At 41.3% G+C, this 19,390-nt stretch overlaps 1 protein-coding gene and 1 long non-coding RNA gene across 28 annotated transcripts in view; one reads left to right on the top strand and one right to left on the bottom strand.

The window, feature by feature from the left end:
• The window catches only part of LOC134349006 (uncharacterized), a 31,999-nt gene extending 13,956 nt beyond the window's left edge, over positions 1-18,043 (top strand). The window contains exon 3 of the long non-coding RNA XR_010018557.1: positions 14,992-18,043. This is a non-coding gene — a long non-coding RNA (uncharacterized LOC134349006). The remainder of the gene's footprint in view (positions 1-14,991) is intronic.
• picalma (phosphatidylinositol binding clathrin assembly protein a) overlaps positions 1-19,390 on the bottom strand; it is a 188,253-nt gene that overhangs the window by 159,157 nt on the left and 9,706 nt on the right. The window lies entirely within an intron of this gene.

Here is a 19,390-nt window from a genome sequence, read left to right as displayed (position 1 = left end):
CTTCCTCTTTGGCTGACGACATGTCTGAAGGGTTCTTGCTAGCTTGGTCCTGGCTAATGTTAGCTGCAGCATCGGCTAGTGGGCGAGCGGCTCGCTTTCCACCTCGTGCTGTTTTACTGGACATGTTCATGTTATACTTTTTGGTGGTGTAAAAGAGAAACAAACAACGGAGTTCTTGCAACAAAAATTGAGAGTCAAGTGTTCAAAAAGGCAGTTTTAACTCAAAGTTTGGTGTGCCATGAGGAGCTCGAGAAAACACGTCTATACTGCACTCATCTCACTAGCGCCCCCGGGACCAATTCTTTTTACAATATGTCAATGATTTGGATGATGGAGTTGATGGTTTTGTTACAAAGTTTGCAGACAATATGAAGATAGGTGGAGGGGCAGGTAGTTTTGAAGAAGTAGAGAGGCGACAGAAGGACTTTGACAGATTAGGAGAATGGGCAAAGAAGCGGCAGATGGAATACAGTGTTGGGAAGTGCATGGTCATGCACTGTGGTACAGGAAATGAAAGGATTGACTATTTTCTAAATGGAGAGAAAATACAAAAAACTGAGGGCAAAGGAACTTGGAAATCCTTGTGCAGGATTCCGTAAAGGTTAATTTGCTGAGTCTATGGTGAGGAAGGCAAATGTGATGTTAGCATTCATTTCAAGAAGACTAGAATATAAAAGCAAGGATGTAATATTGAGGCTTTATAAAGCTGGTGAGGCCTCACTTGGAGTACTGAGAGCAGTTTTGGGACCCTTAGCTGAGAAAGGATGTGCTGAAACTGGAGAGGATTCAAAGGATGTTCATGAAAATAAATTCCATGATTGAATGCCTAGTCATCTGAAGAGTATTTGATGGCTCTAGGCCTGTATTCAACTGAATTCAGAAGAATGAGGGGTGACCTCACTGAAATCTAGCAAATGGTGAAAGGCCTTGATAGAGTGGATGTGAGAGAGGATGTTTCCTCTGGTGGGAGAGTCCAAGACCAGAGGACACAGCCTCAGAATAGAGGGGTGTCATTTTAGAACAAAGGTGAGCTGGAACTTCTTTGGCCAGAGAGTGGTGAATCTGTGGAATTCTTTGCCACATGCAGCTGTGGAGACAAAGTCTTTTTGTACATTTAAGGCAAAGGTTGATACATTCTTGATCGGTCATGGCATGAAGGGATACAGGGAGAACGCAGAATATTGGGACTGAGAAGAAAATTGGATCAGACATGTTAAAATGGCAGAGCAAACTCAATGGGCCAAATGGCCTAATTCTCCTCTTGTATTTATTGTCTTATGATTAGGTTTTGATATCTCAAACTGCTGATCTCCTGGGATTTTCATGCACAAGTCTCCAGAGAATGGTGCAAAAAAAAACAAATCTAGTGAGAATCAGTTCTATAGATGAGTATCACTTTGTTAATGAGATCAGAAGAGAATGGCCAGACTGGTTCAAGCTGACAGGAAGGCAACAGTAACTCATAACCACGTGTTACAACAGTGATGTACAGAAGAATATCTCTGAACAGACATGTTGAACCTTGAAGTGGATGGCCAACAACAGCAGGAGACCATGCTGGGTTCCACTCCTGTACCTAATAAAGTAGCCACGGATTGTATATTATGGATTTCCATCCACAAGCAAAATATATTATTTCCTTCTTTCAGGTCTCTCTTTAAAATTACAAAGGTAAACAATGATCAGATAATTAAAAATAAACTATACAGTCATCTGCTGGCAATGCACAAGGTTTATTTTGTTATCTAGCCAATTAATTAATTCGCAATTCTTGGTCTGAGAAACCAACTGCTAATGAACTAGAAAACAATAGCCATGAGCAACTTACAGCAGCAACTGCAGTACTTGTTGGGCTTCAGACTTCATTCTTTGCAAGTTAATAGTCACACTCCAAATCAATGAAGTCTATTATCACTGTCTTATATGATGTGAAATTTGTTACTTTGTAGTAGCAGTACATTTGGTTCCTTAAGGTTGCTTATAGCCAGGGATGGTAGTGGGGATAAGCTCCCACTTTGCCATTGCTTCCAACGGCACGTCTCTAATAGCCTCTGACAACCAATCCAACTCCTGGTCTTCATGTCCTGACGAAGGGTCTCGGCCTGAAACGTCGACTGCGCTTCTTCCTATAGATGCTGCCTGGCCTGCTGCGTTCACCAGCAACTTTGATGTATGTTTCCTGGTCTTCACGTGTGGCTTAGCTACTAAGCTCCGCGGAACCGTTTCTACTGACAGGAGAAGGGGTAAAGGCGGGCTACTGGGAGCTTAACCAGTCATTTTGGGCAGATGGGGCTCATCAGCTGTGGTTGGCAGCTCACCTGGAAGAAAAACTCCGATCTCAAACCTTTGCTGCCTTGCAGCTATACCTACTCATGGAGAAGGTTTCAGGAGTAAACCTTGATGGAAAAATCTGGAGCTGGAGTCCCTAAGGCCGTCCTACACCGACTGGCAACTCCTGCGATGCTGCTGGTACCAAAATGTATCGGACTCTGTTGTCCCTTTGGGCTTATCAGATGCGTGGAGAGAGGGAGTTTGCAACATGGGCGGCGGCTTTTCTCCATATTGTAGTGCCCTGGCTTGCGCATCTAGATAGCTAGGATGCAACATCCATGGTTGACCCCGACCGACAGGGGCCTTATCATCATCACAATCCAAAGAAATAGACAACCAGTGCAACAAAAAGGGATAATGAGGTAGTGTTCATAGATTCATGGCCCACTCAGAAATCTGACAAAGGTAGAAGCTGTTCCTGAATCACTGAATACAGCTCTTCAATGCTTCTTCCCTGACTGTAGCAACAAGAAAAGGGTGGGCCTTGGATGGCAAGGGTCCTTAATGATGGATGCTGCCTTTCTGATGCACTGCATCTTGAAGATGTCCTCAGTAGTGAGGAGAGCTGTGGCCATGATTCTGCATCTACAACCCTCTGCAGCCTCTCGCAATCGTAGGCATGGGAGCCTCCATACAGGCTGTGGTGCAACTAGCCAAAAGCTCTCCACTGTAGAAATATGCAAGAGTCTTTGGTGACACGCCAGTTTTCCTCTTCATGATTGCATCAATGTGTTAGGCTCAGGAAAGATCGCAAGAGATTTCGACATCCAAGAACTTGAAGCTGCTCATTCTTTCTATCAGCGACCCCTCGACGAAGACCAGTGTGTGTTCTCCCAACTTCCCCTTTCTGAAGTCCACTATCATTTTCTTGCTCTTGATGACAATGAGTGCAAGGCTGTTGCAGCAACACCACTCAATTAGCTGTTTTATCTCCTGTGCCTCGTGTCTTCTGTGAATTTATAACTGACTATGGAAGTTTTGTGACTGGTTATCAAATCTATCCATACTATCCTTTGGCTTTAACAGTCACATACTTACAAATACTGATTGCAACATTTCAACAGTAAATCTGACCATTTTATGACCAACAGGCACAAGTTAGTCAAGTGACCAGTCCCCCTGGAGACACCTTCTCTTGAGTGATCAGGGCACAGGCAGGGCTTAATGCTCCATCCTGATTGGCTGGATCTGAATTGCCTATTCCTGATTGGTTTATTTGAATTGGCCATGTTCTGATTGGTCTTTTTTTAAGGGCCATACCCTCTTTTGGAATGTATGGTCCCAGACTGGAGCTATCTCTCCAATCTTGTAACCAACATTTAGGTCCCCCACATGCTCCATCTCTCGTGATTCCCTGATCTTTCTCTTGTAGGCATTCTCTTCTTTGCCAAGGACGTCGGCCTCATCAAACCTTGGTTGACATGAGCACAATCGGCAGTGTTCAGCAATTCCACTTCATTCTGCTCGTTTTTTTAGAAGGCACTCTTATGTTCTGCTCTCCTGGTCTTCAATGGCCTTCCAGTCTCACCAATATGTACTTCTTGGCATGGTGACAGAAATATGGAGTACACAATTCCCTGACAGTTTTTTAGATCTTCCAGGTGGCACTTTGTTTAGTCTTTTTCTAATTATGTCCTCATTTTTTGCTATTAACTGGACACCATATTTTTGGCAAATTCATCTCAGCTTTTCAGTTAAGCTGCCACTCGACAGCACAATAACTATTCTATCTGGAGGTTTTTTGTTGTGTTGTGTTGCACCCCATTCCTTTCTCAATATGTGCATTTGGGTAGCCATTTTTCTTGAATGCTTTTCTGATCTTCTTGCACGCTTCCTCCTTTGCAGCTCTAGTTGTGCACAAGGTTCTTAGTGCCATGCCATGCCGCACACAATACACAATGCCAAGCATTGTCTTCTTTGGATGATTTAACTGGAAATTCAGGTACGGGTCTGTGCAAATCTTCCTGTAAACATTTAACTCCAGCTTGCCTACCATCTGTTTTACCATAACGTCTGAAAATGGCGAAGTACCCTCACTTTCTACTTCCATGGTAAACTGTATGGCCTTGTTCTGATTGTTTAAATGTGTTAAAAATGCCTCTGATATTTCCTGACCATGTTTGCACAGGATAAATGCCTACAAGAGATAGATTAGGGAATCACTTGTGATGGAGCATGGGGGGGACCTAACTGTAGGTCCTAAGACTGTAAAGATAGCTCCAGACTGGGACCACACATTCCCAAAGAGGGTTTAGCCTTAAAAATTAGCAATTCATTCAAACAAACCAATCAGGAATAGGCAATTCAGATCCAGCCAATCAGGATCGAGCATTAAGCTCCAACCATGCCCTGCAAGGAGGTGTCTCGAGGGGGACATGTCATTGACTAACTTGTGCCTGAGGAAGACGATCAGGTTTACAAACAGTATTTGTAAGTATGTGACAGTTAAGGCCAAGGGATGGTATGGATAAATTCATAAATGTTTGAGTTGTGCTTAGCCACAAAGACCAGAGCCATTATTGAAACAAATTTCTCAAGTAAATGTCAAACCTAATTACAAGATGGTATATAAATTTTGGTGCAAGTTAGTACATAAATAGTTTGGATAACTTCAGATTCACCGAGAAACAGTAATCCATTGAAATTGTCAAGTCTAGAAATAATAAGACAGAAGAGGGCACCAGCAGCAGACAGAGATCATAAGATCAGACAGTACACAGCAATCTTCTTCTTGCGCCCTTAACTCCTGGTGGAGTCCTCGGGGTGCTGTCATGACAAGCTTTGCACCAGTCTGTTCCATCTGTCACGGTTGTGCGCCAGAGCCTGGGTCACCGCGAATGTTTTCCCTGTCCATTCTTTAATGTTGGCCGTCCATCTTTTCCTCTGTCTACCTCTCCTTCTTTTCCCCTCCACGGTTCGTTGTAGAATGGAAGGCCACTGGATCTTGTTATGTGGCTGTACCATTTCAGCTTTCTTTTCTTCACTGTTGTGAGAAGGTCTTCATGGGGGCCAATGTGGTGCTGGATGGTCTTACAGACCTGCTCGTTTGTGATATGGTCTAAGTACGAGATGCCAAGATGTTGCGATAGCATCTCATTTCTAATGCCTGTTTCTTCCTCTGCAGCTCTGCTGTGAGGGTCCATGTCTCACATACATACAGGAAGATGGTCAATACCAATGCACGCAGGAGGCTGATCTTGTACATCATGGTGATGTTGCTGTCCCTCCATATTGTCTTGAGTTTGGATAGTGCAGTCATTGTCTGTGCAGTTTTTTCTAGGACTTCTGGTCTTGATCCTTCATCACTGATGATTGCCCCCAGGTATTTGAACTGCTGCACTGTCTCAAGTTTCTGACCATGGACTGAGATGTCTGTTGTGATGGCACTGTTGGCATTTACCATGAGCTTGGTCTTCTCTGCACTTACTTCCATTCCAAACTTTGTGGAGGCTCTGTCAAGATGGCTGACCAGGTTGGCCAGTTCATCCTCTTTTCCTGCAAGTCCATCAATGTCATCAGCAAATCTTAGGTTTGTGATGTTTCTCCCTCCGATGCTGACTGTGCCCACATGATCTTCAAGGGCAACACTCATGATTCGTTCCAGGAAGATGTTGAAGAGAGTGGGGGAGAGGAGGCAGCCCTGACGGACTCCAACAGAGGTATGGAACCGCTCCCTGATGGTGCCCTGCGCAAGTACTGCACTGGTTGCCTTGGCGTAAAGCTGATGAATTGTATGAATCAGCTTCTGCCCCATGTTAAATTTCTTCATGGTACCCATAAGGCATCATGCCAGACTCTGTCAAACACCTTCTTGAAGTCTATGAAGACGTGGTAGAACTCTTTCTGGTGCTGAAGTTGTTTCTCAGAGGGTGTGGAGGTTGAAAATCTGTTCAGTGGTGCTTCTGCCCTTCCAGAAGCTTGCTTGTTCCTCGGCAATGATGCACTCTGCCTGAGGTCTCAGTCTGTTCAAGATGATTCTGAGCATTACCTTGCTTACATGGCTGATCAAACTGATGGTATGGTAATTCTGGCAAAGTTGGAGATTGCCTTTCTTGGGAAGCACAATGACCACCAACCGAGTCCAAGGTGTCAGCCAATCACCTGCTGCCAGATCTTATTGCAGATGGTGGTAAGCAAGTCTACCGTGGCCTCTCCTCCATGCTTCAGCAGTTCAGCAGGGATGTTGTCAACTCCTGCTGACTTCCCGCACTTCAGTGATCGTATTGTGGCTTCAATTTCTTCACACATGATTGGATAGTCATCCTCATTGGAAAATTCCTGCACATTCAGCACGCTTGGATCCCCTTTGCTCTGGTAGTTGTACAGTTCTGAACAGTACTCTGTCCACCTTTCCACTATTTCCTTTTCTTGTGAGACTTTTGCCATTTTTTGTCTTAGATGGTGTTCACTTTGGCTTGTTTTTCTTTGGTAAGATTTTTCACCAGTTGGAATGCCTTCTTTGTGTTGTTGTTGGAGAGGCTGTCTTCAATGTTCGTACATTGTTCAGCTATCCACCTTTGCTTTGCATCCTTCATCTCCCTCCTGATTTCCTTGTTGATTTTCCTGTATTCTGTTCTTCCCTCTGCTGTGTTTTTAATCTTTCTTTAATTTCCTTTTTGTATCACACATATCCAGTATCTTGTAAGTGACCCATGGTTTAGACTTGTGGCGGCTTTTCCCCAGAATCTTGCTTGCTGTTTCCGTCGTCACTGTGTTAAAAGTTATTTGTGGTGGTCTCCAGGTCTTCATCAAGGAGGAGTATTGGTGCAAACTTCCCCCCAATTGCTGCCTGAAATTCTTCAGAGATGGCAGGGTCTTTCAGTTTTTCAAGGTCGAATCTCAGCCGGCTGTTTTTTGGCTTGTTGATTCTCCTCAAGCGCACTCTGATGTTCATCATGACAAGGTCACGGTCACTGCCCACGTCTGCTCCTGGGAATGTTCTGGTCTTCAGTCTGCTCACACCAGATTTGTGCCATCTTTACACCAGGATGTAGTCAATCTGGTGATGTTGACCACTGGGGGCATGCCAGGTCCATCTTTGGGATGCTTTGTGCTCTCCAAGTGTATTCGACAGCACCACGTTGTTATAACCGGCAAATTCCAGCAGGCTTCGTCCCCTCTCATTGGAAATGTCATTGCATGAGGGGCTGATGAGATCCCCCCACTCATCTTGTGTGTCTCTGCCCACCTTGGCATTCCAGTCACCCTGAATGATCAAAATATCTTTTTTGTCCACCTTGTCGATGACATCTCGTAGTTTCTTGTAGAATTCTTCAATGTGTTCATCGTCATAGTCTGTTGTTGGGGCATAGACTTGTGCCACTGTGATGTTGAATGGCTTTACTCACAGGCGGATGGTCATGAGCCTGCTTGACACTGGTTGGCATCCTAGGGCAGCGTTCTTGATGGATTTGTTGACTAGGAACCCGACGCCATTTTCATGTCTGTTTCTCTTCTCCACTATAATAAAGTACATGTCGTTCCTCAATATGCACTTCTCCAGCGTTCTTCCATCTGGCTTCACAGAGCCCGAGGACGTGCCAGTTGTATCTTTCCACCCCATGCGCGAGTTCCTTGAGTTTCCCTGCTTGGTTCAGCGTTCTTACATTCCATGTGGCCATTGTGATGTTCTCTTTGCCACAGATCTTCTGTGTCGAATCACCAGTAGCACATTTATCACGACCGCCCTGGTGTGAGATGGATAGCGCGGTCATTGGTAAGCTGAGCTGTGACTGATCCGGTATGAAGTTGCCTTTGGGTGTGCTCACCATGCGGCATGTCCTGGGCATCTGAAACCTGGTGGAGCCCATCCCTCTCCAGGTTTGACCACAGCTGATTTCCTCCAACTAGGTGGCATTACAGAGATTAAAATAATCTGATTTGACAAAGTGGAAACATGGTCTGAAGTTTGTTGTGGAGTCAAGAAATTACCGCAAGGTGAGAAAATGTCCAATTCAGTGCCTGGCAGAGGAACAGAACGGGTAGTCAAGGAAAGCTTGAAGGGGATCCAATATTATGGCTTCGGCCTTTCTGACATTTTTGTTAAGTTATTCCCATTCTTTCAGTATTGGACGTCAGATGCATTCCAGTAGCCAGAATGGAATGTGAAAAGAAAAGAAGAAATACTAGGTGGAATAAGCAAACAGATACAATTGTTTCATGACATTCCTGATGGGCCAACTCATGGAAATTAGGAGAGCGCCAAGCTTAGTTCTTTGCAGGACTCCAAACATAACATTAGCACTGAATGTAGTCCCACCAGCCAGACATCAAGGAAGGGACATTGGCAGGGTTAACTATGCAAGGCCCAAGACAATTTAAGAAGGGTGAATTAGGCAATTTCTATTTTTCATAATCACATGGTAACACTGGTGGTTTTAATGAGAATCATTTTGGTATTATGGCTAAGGAAGAAACTGAAGAGAAGTGTCTGGAAGCTGGATTGGAAGGATTCTAAAGGGTTTTGTGATATATGAAACACAAATTTAATATGCAACAAACATTCAGTCAAGAGAAAAGAAAACTTGAGGTCCGGACAATAGTTAGAAAAGATAGAGTGGAGGAATAGAACAGAGAACTTAATCTCAGTTGACATGAGATCCTGAAAGAAAATCTGGGGGACAGTCAGCAGTTTAGTATGGTATTCTTTAATCTACAAAACAAAAATTAATGAATCTTCACCACAGAATGATTCTGTAGAATACATGCTTCAATTTAAGAAACTATTTTTCACTATGATGAATAGCACACAACTCTCTGCCCACAGGAATACTATGTTCAAAATCCATTTTGCCCAGCCTTTGCTATTTACAAGATTCGGCTTAAAATTGCATTTGAAAAAAAAAATTAAACACTTTCATAAAATCAAGAAATTCCAGTGTACAGCCAAAAAGAAGACAGTTTGGGCTGTGCAGGCATGCAGAGATTGGAGAAAAATTAGAGAAATATTCAACTTTAGACCAAGAATGTAGGTTGGTGGTCATGGTGGAGAAGTGGAAAATGATCTTATTCTTGTTGTCCATGATAGATTCTTCACAGTTGTTACTAGAAGGTGGAAAGGGCAGAGACAATGGAATTAAGAAGATAGTATGTTGTGGAGAAAACTAGCTAGGATAACATTCACATTCCAGAAGAAATTGGAAAAATGGAACAGTCTGACACTTTGTGAAATAAGAGTGGGGCTCAATAGCTCCAAAGGATTCTGGTAACAATTTGTATCTCTGCTTAAAGGCCAAGAGATGAAGGGAATAATGAAAGTAAAATTTTAGTGGGGATTTATTAATGGAGACAATTGCACAGCTAAAGAGGTCAGGGGCATATTTACTTTGATGAAAATATGACAAGAGACTAACCAAATGGGACAAGTACCACAGATACAAGAGATTTGGAGTTGAGAGTATGTGAAAGTGCTTCAGTTATGTTGCCATGGCATTCACTTTGAAGATAAATGGCCAAGGAAGAAACCATCAATATTCAAGATAGATTTGTAATGTGGATCAATAAGGAAGTAATAAAGGCAAATGAGGAAACGATTACAAATTTTCTCATGTGGAATGCAAATGCTACATGGATTGTTTGGGCTGTCATGTGCTCATCCAACCAACCCCACACCCCTCCCCCCCCAAAATCATTGCAACTTTCTTATCATGTTAAACCTGACTTTTCACAAAAATTGTCAAGAATACAAGTAATGCATGAGTGGAAAACATTTGTAACTACTAGTAAAATATACTTTACAATCTGAAATTATTCCCCCCCCCCCACCTTCTTTCTTACTGGAAGGAATCTACCATGGCCAAAATTCAATCAGCATTTCTCAATAGGAGTAGGATGGGTTAAAAGTGAAATCTTGGGTCTTCAGAAAATTTCCTTACCTTTTATAAAATCAATCATCAAGGTACAAGCATTATTGTAGTTTGTGAAATTAAGTTATCTGCCAGGGTCACTTGCAGAAAACAGGAATATGTGCATGCAATTGCTAATTATTTTAAACATTTTAAAACTGATTTTAAAATGTTTCAATGAATTAAATATTAATACATTAAGACATATCACATAGCAACACCTTGTGCTCAAATATTACATTTTATGAAATGAGATAGGACAATCACTTAATTGCAGCAACAAAAAAAGGAGAAAGGAAAGACACATTCATTGAAGAACAAGCAAGCATTTATAAAACTAAAGATGGCAATCCTAGTCAAGAGGCTGTACAATCTTCAATCACTTTCTTCCATACAAAAAAAACTTCTTTTGACAGATGACAAAAAGAGAGAGGATACAGTGACTATTTAATCCCGATCCTGCAGTATTCTTCACAGCAGTATCTGCATTGTTTACATTGCAACTTCAATAACTTCTGCTGTGAAGGCACTGTTGGCAGATAAACAACTAGCAATTCTACTCTTTTGCACCTGTTCTATACATTGGAAGACCCATGAAATGGTGCATTGAAACTGTATACTTAAACCAATGTTAGATTTGGATCAACTCTATTCCCATCAAGAAAAAAGCCTGTCCTGTTAACGTGAAATGAATGATCTCTACAGTGTAAAAGTAAACAGCTGTCAGTGCTAACCACATGAATAACTGGCACATTTTCTGACATTAAAATGCTGCTACGTCATTTTGTTAACTGGCACACTTTCCAGCTGAGGTACTGTTGTTTGGGTTCATAAGGCCATTTTTAGATAAGTCAAACAATGTCTATTTGTACTGTTGCTGGCATTTGCATTGGCAGCTGGGACACTTGTATCAATTGGTTGATTGTTGATCTGGCATCATACCCTAAAACATGAAGCCAACAAAATTTCCTTTCAAATTGAATTGAAAGAGTCGCTGCATGTGACAAAAGGTTAACTTCAGAGGTTAACTTCACAGGTCAGATAATTTTATTACCAGTAAGATTAATCTTTGTGTATCTGCACATTAAAAAAAATGTTTATCACATCTTTATTAACTGCAGGTCAAAGGTTCAATTATTTTTAACTATTTTAAGATGAAGCAGAAATCAATTAAATAGTGTATTAAAAATCCTAGCCCTAATTTCCAACTCCAAAACAAAAAGAAACACATTCCCACCCCAGCCCCCAAGCTGAAGCCCATCCAGGAGGGAACAAAAACTTCTCATTCTTTCTTCCCCCACATTTAATTTACCATCCACTAAATTGCAAACAATGTGCATGGCATTACATAAGAGAATGAAACAGGCCTTTTTATTTGGATGCATAAAGGCAAACATATGCACATGCAAACACACAAATGTCTACAAAGTTCAGTCATCAAGGTTAATGTCACAGTCAAATCTAATAGAATCAGAATTTATGCATTACCTCACTATTGTTAAAGCACTTCAATACTAAAACACATCATACATTACTTTAGTTATGCCAACCATGTAGTTACAGCATTTCCCATAAATGCTTTCCATCATTAGATTTTTCTTAATTTACTCAAAAGAAATAGAAATGATAATTCCGCAATTTTACCAAATCCACCTATAATGGACTTTTTATCCTACAAATGTTATTAGACAGAGAACCTTGAGGTCCCACACAGACACATCAACTCAGTTAATTTATTTTTCTTGACAGCAGCATTCAATGAAAATTATTATGTTCCATCTCAACAAAAGATGAAAAGCTAGCAATATTTTATTTTGTTAATCACAGGCTTTAAATAGTTCCATAATACAATGATTTCCATCATAGAGGGGGAAAGTTTCTGCCAATGGAAAGGAAAGAAAGACAAATTCTTAATAACATCCCTGGGTCTGACCTTTTATGATGAAGAGTGGACTCGAGTAGCTGTACAGTCAGCCCTCCTTATCCGCAGGGGACTAGTTCCGGAACCCCGTGGGGATACCAAACAACGCAGATGCTCAAGTCCATTATATAAAACGGCGTAGTATTTACATATAACCTACGCACATCCTCCCGTATACTTTAAATCATCTCTAGATTACTTATAATACCTAATACAATGTAAATGCTATGTAGTAGTTGTTATACTGTGTTGTTTAGGGAATAATGACAAGAAAAGATGCTCAAACAATGACTGCTGGACAGAGAACTTCCGGGTTTTCCCGATCCATGGTTGGTTGAATCAGCACATGCTGAACCCACAGATAAGCAGGGCTAACTGTAGTCTCAGTTTCCTGGTATCCCAAACTTCCTCTGAATCATTCAAGAGTTTTAGAATCTGAATTTTGTTCACTGAGGCTGACACCACAACTTACTTTAAAAGTCTTAACCTTCAGGCTACTGAATCAATTGAGAATCATATGCCAATGTATTTGTTCAGAAAACTAAGATATTGATTTTGAAGAATGTCATGAATATAATAAAATGGAGAATAAGAAGAATTTTTTTTTACCATTGGGGTGGTTAGAACAGGAATTTGCTACAAGAAATAACTGATGAACAAACGTGAAAGGAAGTTACAGACACATGGAAGAGAAAGTTGTATGGGGAGGGGGCTAGAAGAAAATAGGATTGTGTAGTGTATAAACAGTAGAAAGGACCAATAGTGCAATTACTTTGCACAACCATATGGTAATGTGCGAATTGCAGATTTACTGTAGGCTCTGATACCTTTAAGTTTGTCTTATTTTCATTTGTCATCAATAGATCCTTGCCCATCTCTAGGGCCATTTTGTACACTTCAGAACCACTGTTCTATTATATTTCTTTTCAATTGTACAATGTACAACATAGAATTATTGTAAAAGATTTGTGGCTACTTTCTAAAACAAATAGGGTCTTTAAGACAAAGAATCAGGTCTTTCATGACATCTCTTTAGGACTTCACACTCTTGGAGGGAAAGGTGCCAATGCTGGTGTGTGTATCAAGGTTTCAACCAGCAATGAGATAAATGAACAGATGACCTGAATTAAGTTATCAATTTTAACCAAGACATCATGCCAGATATCCTTTTCTACTCTTCAAATATTGCCGTAAGGTCTTTTGCATTCAGAAACAACAGGCAAGACCCCATTCGATCATTTCTTTTAAGATGGATATAGCAATGTAATGCTATACCCATCCTAGATCATAGGTTCCAGTATCTAAAATGCACTTGGAGAACAATGTTCACACTTACCACTGAGCAAATTCTAAAACTGATATCCGCTGCTTTATCATATTGAATGTTCATGACATTTTGCTGGAACTTATGACCTCTTCCACTCAAATATGTGTAGTGCAGGGATAGATTGGATAAACATAGGAAAGAGAAACAGAAAATAAATGAGAAAAAGAAGCACGTTCAACTGTATTCAATATTTCAGTTCCCAAATCAGTCAATGGTGTATCTGTAGACAAAGTGCAAAGTAGCTTTTATTGTAAGGAGAACTGAATAATAAATTAGGAAGGCAATTTTTCAGTACATAGGACAATGATGAAATAATGTCTGGCAAAACACTATACAGTGCAATTGAAAACATTTCACACATTCTACCAGACTAGTAACTGGAAGGAACACATTTATGAAAAGGTTGGATAGCCTGGGCTTGTATCAACTGGATTCACAAGAGTTAGGAAGGTCTTAATTGATACATACCAGCATCCAAGGGTTCCTTACAAGATGAATTATAAACAGAACTGTACAGCATGAGAAAAGGCTCCTCAGCCCACTATGTTGTTTTGAACTAATCAAGATAATGACATCTAATTAAACTAATCCCTCCTGCTATACACAGTCCAAACCCTTCCGTTCTCTGCAAGTGCATGCATCAAAGAGCCTATTAAATGTAATTTTATATCTGCTTCTACCACCACCCATAGCAGCACACTCCAGGCACCACCATTCGGTGTTAAAAAAAATTGCTTTGCATATCTCCATTGAATGATTCCATCCCCCTAAAATGTCTAATCTCTGGGAAAAAGATAACACCTGTCTCTTCTATCTATGCCTCACATAATTTTATGAAATTTATGTCAAATAACCAGTTGGCCTCTGCCGTTACAGAAAAAACAAACCAAATTTATTCAACCTCTCCTTTTAGCAAATGCTCTCTAATCCAGGTAGCAATCTGGTAAACATTTTCTACACTCTCTCCAAAGCACCCACATCCCTTCTTATTGGCCAGAAGTAAATGCAATACTTCAAATATGGCCCATCTAGAATGTTATAAAACTGTAACACAATTTCCTGGCTCTTAAACAAAGTGCCTCAACTAATAATGGGAAGCATGCCATATAATAATATTTAAAGAGCACTTTTCATAAGCTATGTAGTTCAAAGTGCTTCACAGCAGGATAAATTGAAAAAATATAAATAAAAGATAAAAAGGTGTTAGTTAAAAGAAAGGTTAAATAAATCATTTTTGAGCTCACGTTCGAAAGTGTCAACTGAGTCTTTATCTCATATACATTTTGGTATGCATTTCCACAGTTTAGGAGCATAGTTCAGGAAAAAAACCTGATCTGCCATGATCTTACTGAATGGTGGGGCAGGCTCAATGGTCCAGATGGCCTACTCCTGCTCCTATTTCTTATGTTCTTATGCCAATGATCTTTTAAGAGATTGTTTAAACTTACGAGACCAGGAGAATAGGAGCGAGCTTAGGAGAGTCAATGGCACCTAACGGCAACCTCTTTGCTTGCATCTTTGGAAATTGCTCTATTTCTATCTTTAATATCTCTATTTTTCCCCATCAGGGTTCTTTTGAAGACCCTAACCTGGAGTTACACGCTAACTTTGGTTCTTTGTGGGAATAGGACCCACTCTCAAGGTTTCACAACTGGCCATTATTCAATATGCCAGGGATGCGGCCTAGGAGGTTAGCTCGCCTCGGGAGTTCCGGGATCTCGTGGCTCTGGAGACAGGAAGGCCGAAGGTCGGTGCCTCTGCAGGAATCCAGTGTGTCATGGGAGACAGAACATCAAAAGCAGCGAGTTGGCTGCTGGCTGTGTGCCCACAGTCCAGAGCTCTTTGGGCACAGACCTCAGAAAAAAGCAACGCAACTGACTTTTAACATCATGAATCAGCACGCTGTTTGTTATTTCTCCCCTCTCATTGTGAAATGGAGACACCTTTTTCCCTTATTAGGAAGAGAGAGAGCCTGTGGTATGTTGAATACCAGGTGAACTAGTCGTCTTTGGAGTACTACAAGTCTGTGTCTTTGCACTGATGCTTTGCTGCACGCTTGAGTGCTCGGTGGTGGGTGCCAAAGCTTTTTTTTTTGCTGGTGGGGGGGGGGCTTTGCTTTGCTGCTGCTTACACATAGGAGAGGGGAGCTGGGAGGGGGGGCTTTAGGGTAACACTTAACTGTCATTCCTCCTTTGTGAGCACTCCTCTGTTTTTGTAGATGGTTGCGAAGAAAAAGTATTTCAGGATGTATACTGTATACATTTCTCTAACATTAAATGTACCTTTAGAAATCTTTGAAGACTACCTGAGCGTTGAAGCAGGGTTGTAAACTGTTCATCATTCTGCGATGTACTCCACTTCCAGACTATTAAGAGCTTAAGAACAAGCCAGACAACTTTAAAATCAATTCTAAAAGATACAGGAAGCGAAAGCCGAGTTATTTGATGGGAGTGATATGCTCCCTCATACTAGTTTTAGTTAAAAGTCTAGCAGTGGCATTCTGAATGAGTTGAAGTTGGTCAATAGGTCACTTTGGAAGATCAGTAAAAAGAGCATTGTAGTAATCTAGTCTATTCAATATGAAGGCATTGACTAGATTTTCAGCATTACGGGACAGGAACAGACATACCTTTGCAATATTTGTGTGTAGAAAAACTGTCCTGATCACTTTCTGTATGTGGCAATTAAAATTCAAATCTGAATCAAAGATAACATCCAGGCTTGTTACTTTTGATTTTACAAGGGCAGCCAAGTTCCCAACTTTATAAACAAGTTTCTCTCTTGACTTTGGGACCAACCACAAGTATTAGTTTTAGGAAATTATTGCTCATCCATTTGTTTATTACAGCTATACTAGAAGTCAAAGATGGGGTATTATCATCAGCAGGCTCAACCGAGATAAACGATTGTGTGTCATATACATCAGTGGTCCCCAACCACCAGGCCGTGGACCGGTGACGTGCCGCAAAGCATGTGCTACCGGGCCACGAGGAAACGATATGATTTGGCGATATGAGTCAGCTGCACCTTTCCTCATTCCGTCACACCCACCGTTGAGTCATTACGCATGCGAGGTCATTACCCACGTGAGATCATTACCCACGTGAGGTCATTACCTGTGCGTCATCCATTTCAGCGCGGGAAGGAGATCAACTCCTCGAGCTTGCAAATGACGGCGGGCTGAAAAGTATGTTTGACATAACATCTCTGCCGGCATTCGGGATCAAAATCAAGGCTAAATATCCTGAGATAGACACGAAAGCACTGAAAACGTTGCTTCCATTTTCAACATCATCGCTGCGAAGCGGGCTTTTCTGCAATGAATGCAATGAAAACTAAATTGCGGAATAGATTGCCCATAAGGAACTCCCTTTGAGTATCGCTGTCTCCCATCACCTCTTGATAGGACCATCTTGTTGCTGGGAAACAAGCCCAGGGCTCCCACTGATACAGCGATATTGGTGTGTTGCAATGATTTTATACGTTCATACAGGGAAAATATGTGCTGTGTGTATAATATCCAAACGTTACTTAAAATGTTATGATGCTATTGACTTACTTATATAACCATATAACAATTACAGCACAGAAACAGGCCATCTCGGCCCTTCTAGTCCGTGCCGAACACTACTCTCACCTGCACTCAGCACATAACCCTCCATTCCTTTCCTGTCCATATACCTATCCAATTTTTCTTCAAATGATAATATCAAACCTGCCTCTACCACTTCTACTGGAAGTTCGTTCAACACTTACTTCAAGCTCCCCTGTCCTCCTTTGATAATTGACTTATCACTGTACTCATGCGAGGAAAATATGCGCTGTGTGATTAATATTAAATTCGTTAGATAAACTCTTTTAGAAACCAAATTGAGTCACTTATCACCTACATTCCGGTTGTGATTAACACCCCCCACCCCCAAACAGAATCGCCAAAAATTATTTGAAGAAAAAAAAAATCGGCAGGTACACGCACGCGCAGGTCACGCATGTGCACTGGTGCCCGCGCAAGGCTTCATGGTCCTTGTAGTCTTTTCTGGGTAACCACAACGTATTCGACTGCTACTCTTGTCCATTTGCAACCTCACCGCCCCCCCCCACCCCGCCGGGTCAGCCGGTCCACAAGAATATTGTCAATATTAAACCAGTCCACAGTGCAAAAAAGGTTGGGGACCCCTGATATCCATTGCTGTGGAAATCAAGTTTATTTCTCCTAAGGAGAGCATGCATAGAGTAGGGATCCAAGACAGCTTCCCTGAGCAACATCAAATGGTACATATCTCTTAGAAAATTGGTCTCCAAAATAGACAAAAGATTCTCTCTCCAAGACATATGAAAGAAACCAATTAAAGACACTACCAGAGAAGCCAACCCAGGTCCCAAGGCAATCTAGGAGAGTGTTGTGGTCAATTGTGTTGAAGGCAGCACTTAGAACTAGGAGAATTAGAAATGAGATCCTGTTGGCATCAGTGCTGAGCCCAAAGTTGCTGACAATTTTGGTAAAGGCCGTCTCCGTGCTGTGGTTTGCTCTAAAACCTGACTGAAACCTTTTTAGTTGGTTGAAAATGATTTTCTCAAGAGTCTTGCCCAGGAAGGGAAGATTTGATATAGGCCTATAGTTAGTACCCCACTATCAAAATTTAGCTTTTTAAATAGGGATGTGACAGTCGTAATCTTGAAGGCATCTGGAGAAACTCCATTTTCGAAGTATATGTTAACAACTTTTTCTAACAGAATTGAAAATACTATTAAAGAGTTATTCAAGTATGGTAGGGACAGGGTCAAGACCAGTAAATGGTTTACTTTCTGTTACCATCTCAGACTTCTGAATCAGAGATACTTGTAAATTTTGAAGTTACCAGTAACTAGCTATGCTATTCCCAATTAAAGTAATTTTGTTCATTTTTTTAAAAAGTGAATTCCTCACATTTTGTGGCAGATGCTTGACTGAGGACATTATAGGTTAGGGCAGGGTTCAACAGATAGTTTATTGTTGAGAGCAATATTCTTCAATTGCCACTATTCTCTGTAATAATGGGGGGGGGGGGAATCAGCCCTTCTTGCAGAACTTATAGCAGCATTAGAGGAGGCTAGTCTTTCCTTAAATATTATGGCAGACTTCTCGTCCTGTTTTCCTCTATTTACTCTCAACACTCTGCAAGATCGCTCGATCACTTGAGCTTGCAGATGGAATTGTTTAAATGCGTGATTTCTTTTTAACCTTAAGTGTTTAATATATGTCTAGTTATTGTTGAAGAAAAATCAACCATTTCATTTACCGGGCAGTTTAAGTTTTGATAAACTAGCCAACTCAGAATTTAAGTTGCATTGCAGAATCAAAAAAAAGTTTTTTTAAACTGTAATTAATTTTGTAGTTACAGGCAGAAGGGCATCAAGTAGCACACAAAAATTATGAGGGGTAGTGGTATCAGACAGAGGTATTAATAATATTAATAACACATCGATTTCTCAGACTTCCAGTAATGCCTACACTCCCCCTTCACCATTTCCAATCCCCTTGTCCCTCTCATGTTATCTCCTTGACCACCCATTTGCCTCCCTCTAGTGCTCCTCCCCCTCCTCCTTTCTTCCATGGCCTTGTCTCTTTCACCAATCAACTTCCTAGCTCTTTGCTTCAACCCTCCCCCCTCCAAATTTCACCCATCACTTAGCATTTCTCTCTCCCATCCCCCCATCTTTCAAATCTACTCCTCAGCTTTTTTTTCCTCCAGTCCTGCTGAAGGGTTTCGGCCCGAAACGTCAACTGTACTTTTTTCCATAGATGCTGCCTGGCCTGCTGGGTTCCTCCAGCACTTTGTGTGTGTTGCTTGGATTTCCAGCATCTGCAGATTTTCTCTTTGTTGTATTAATAATATTTAACACTCTTGTCATTACTAAGTGTAGTTCCAAGTCACACACACAAAAGGCTGATGGAACGCTGCAGGCCAGGCAGCGTCAACAGGAAGA

The sequence above is a fragment of the Mobula hypostoma genome, chromosome 7 (genome assembly GCF_963921235.1).
Source record: "Mobula hypostoma chromosome 7, sMobHyp1.1, whole genome shotgun sequence".
NCBI classification, from domain to species: domain Eukaryota; kingdom Metazoa; phylum Chordata; class Chondrichthyes; order Myliobatiformes; family Myliobatidae; genus Mobula; species Mobula hypostoma.
This window is presented reverse-complemented; position numbering and strand designations above follow the sequence as displayed.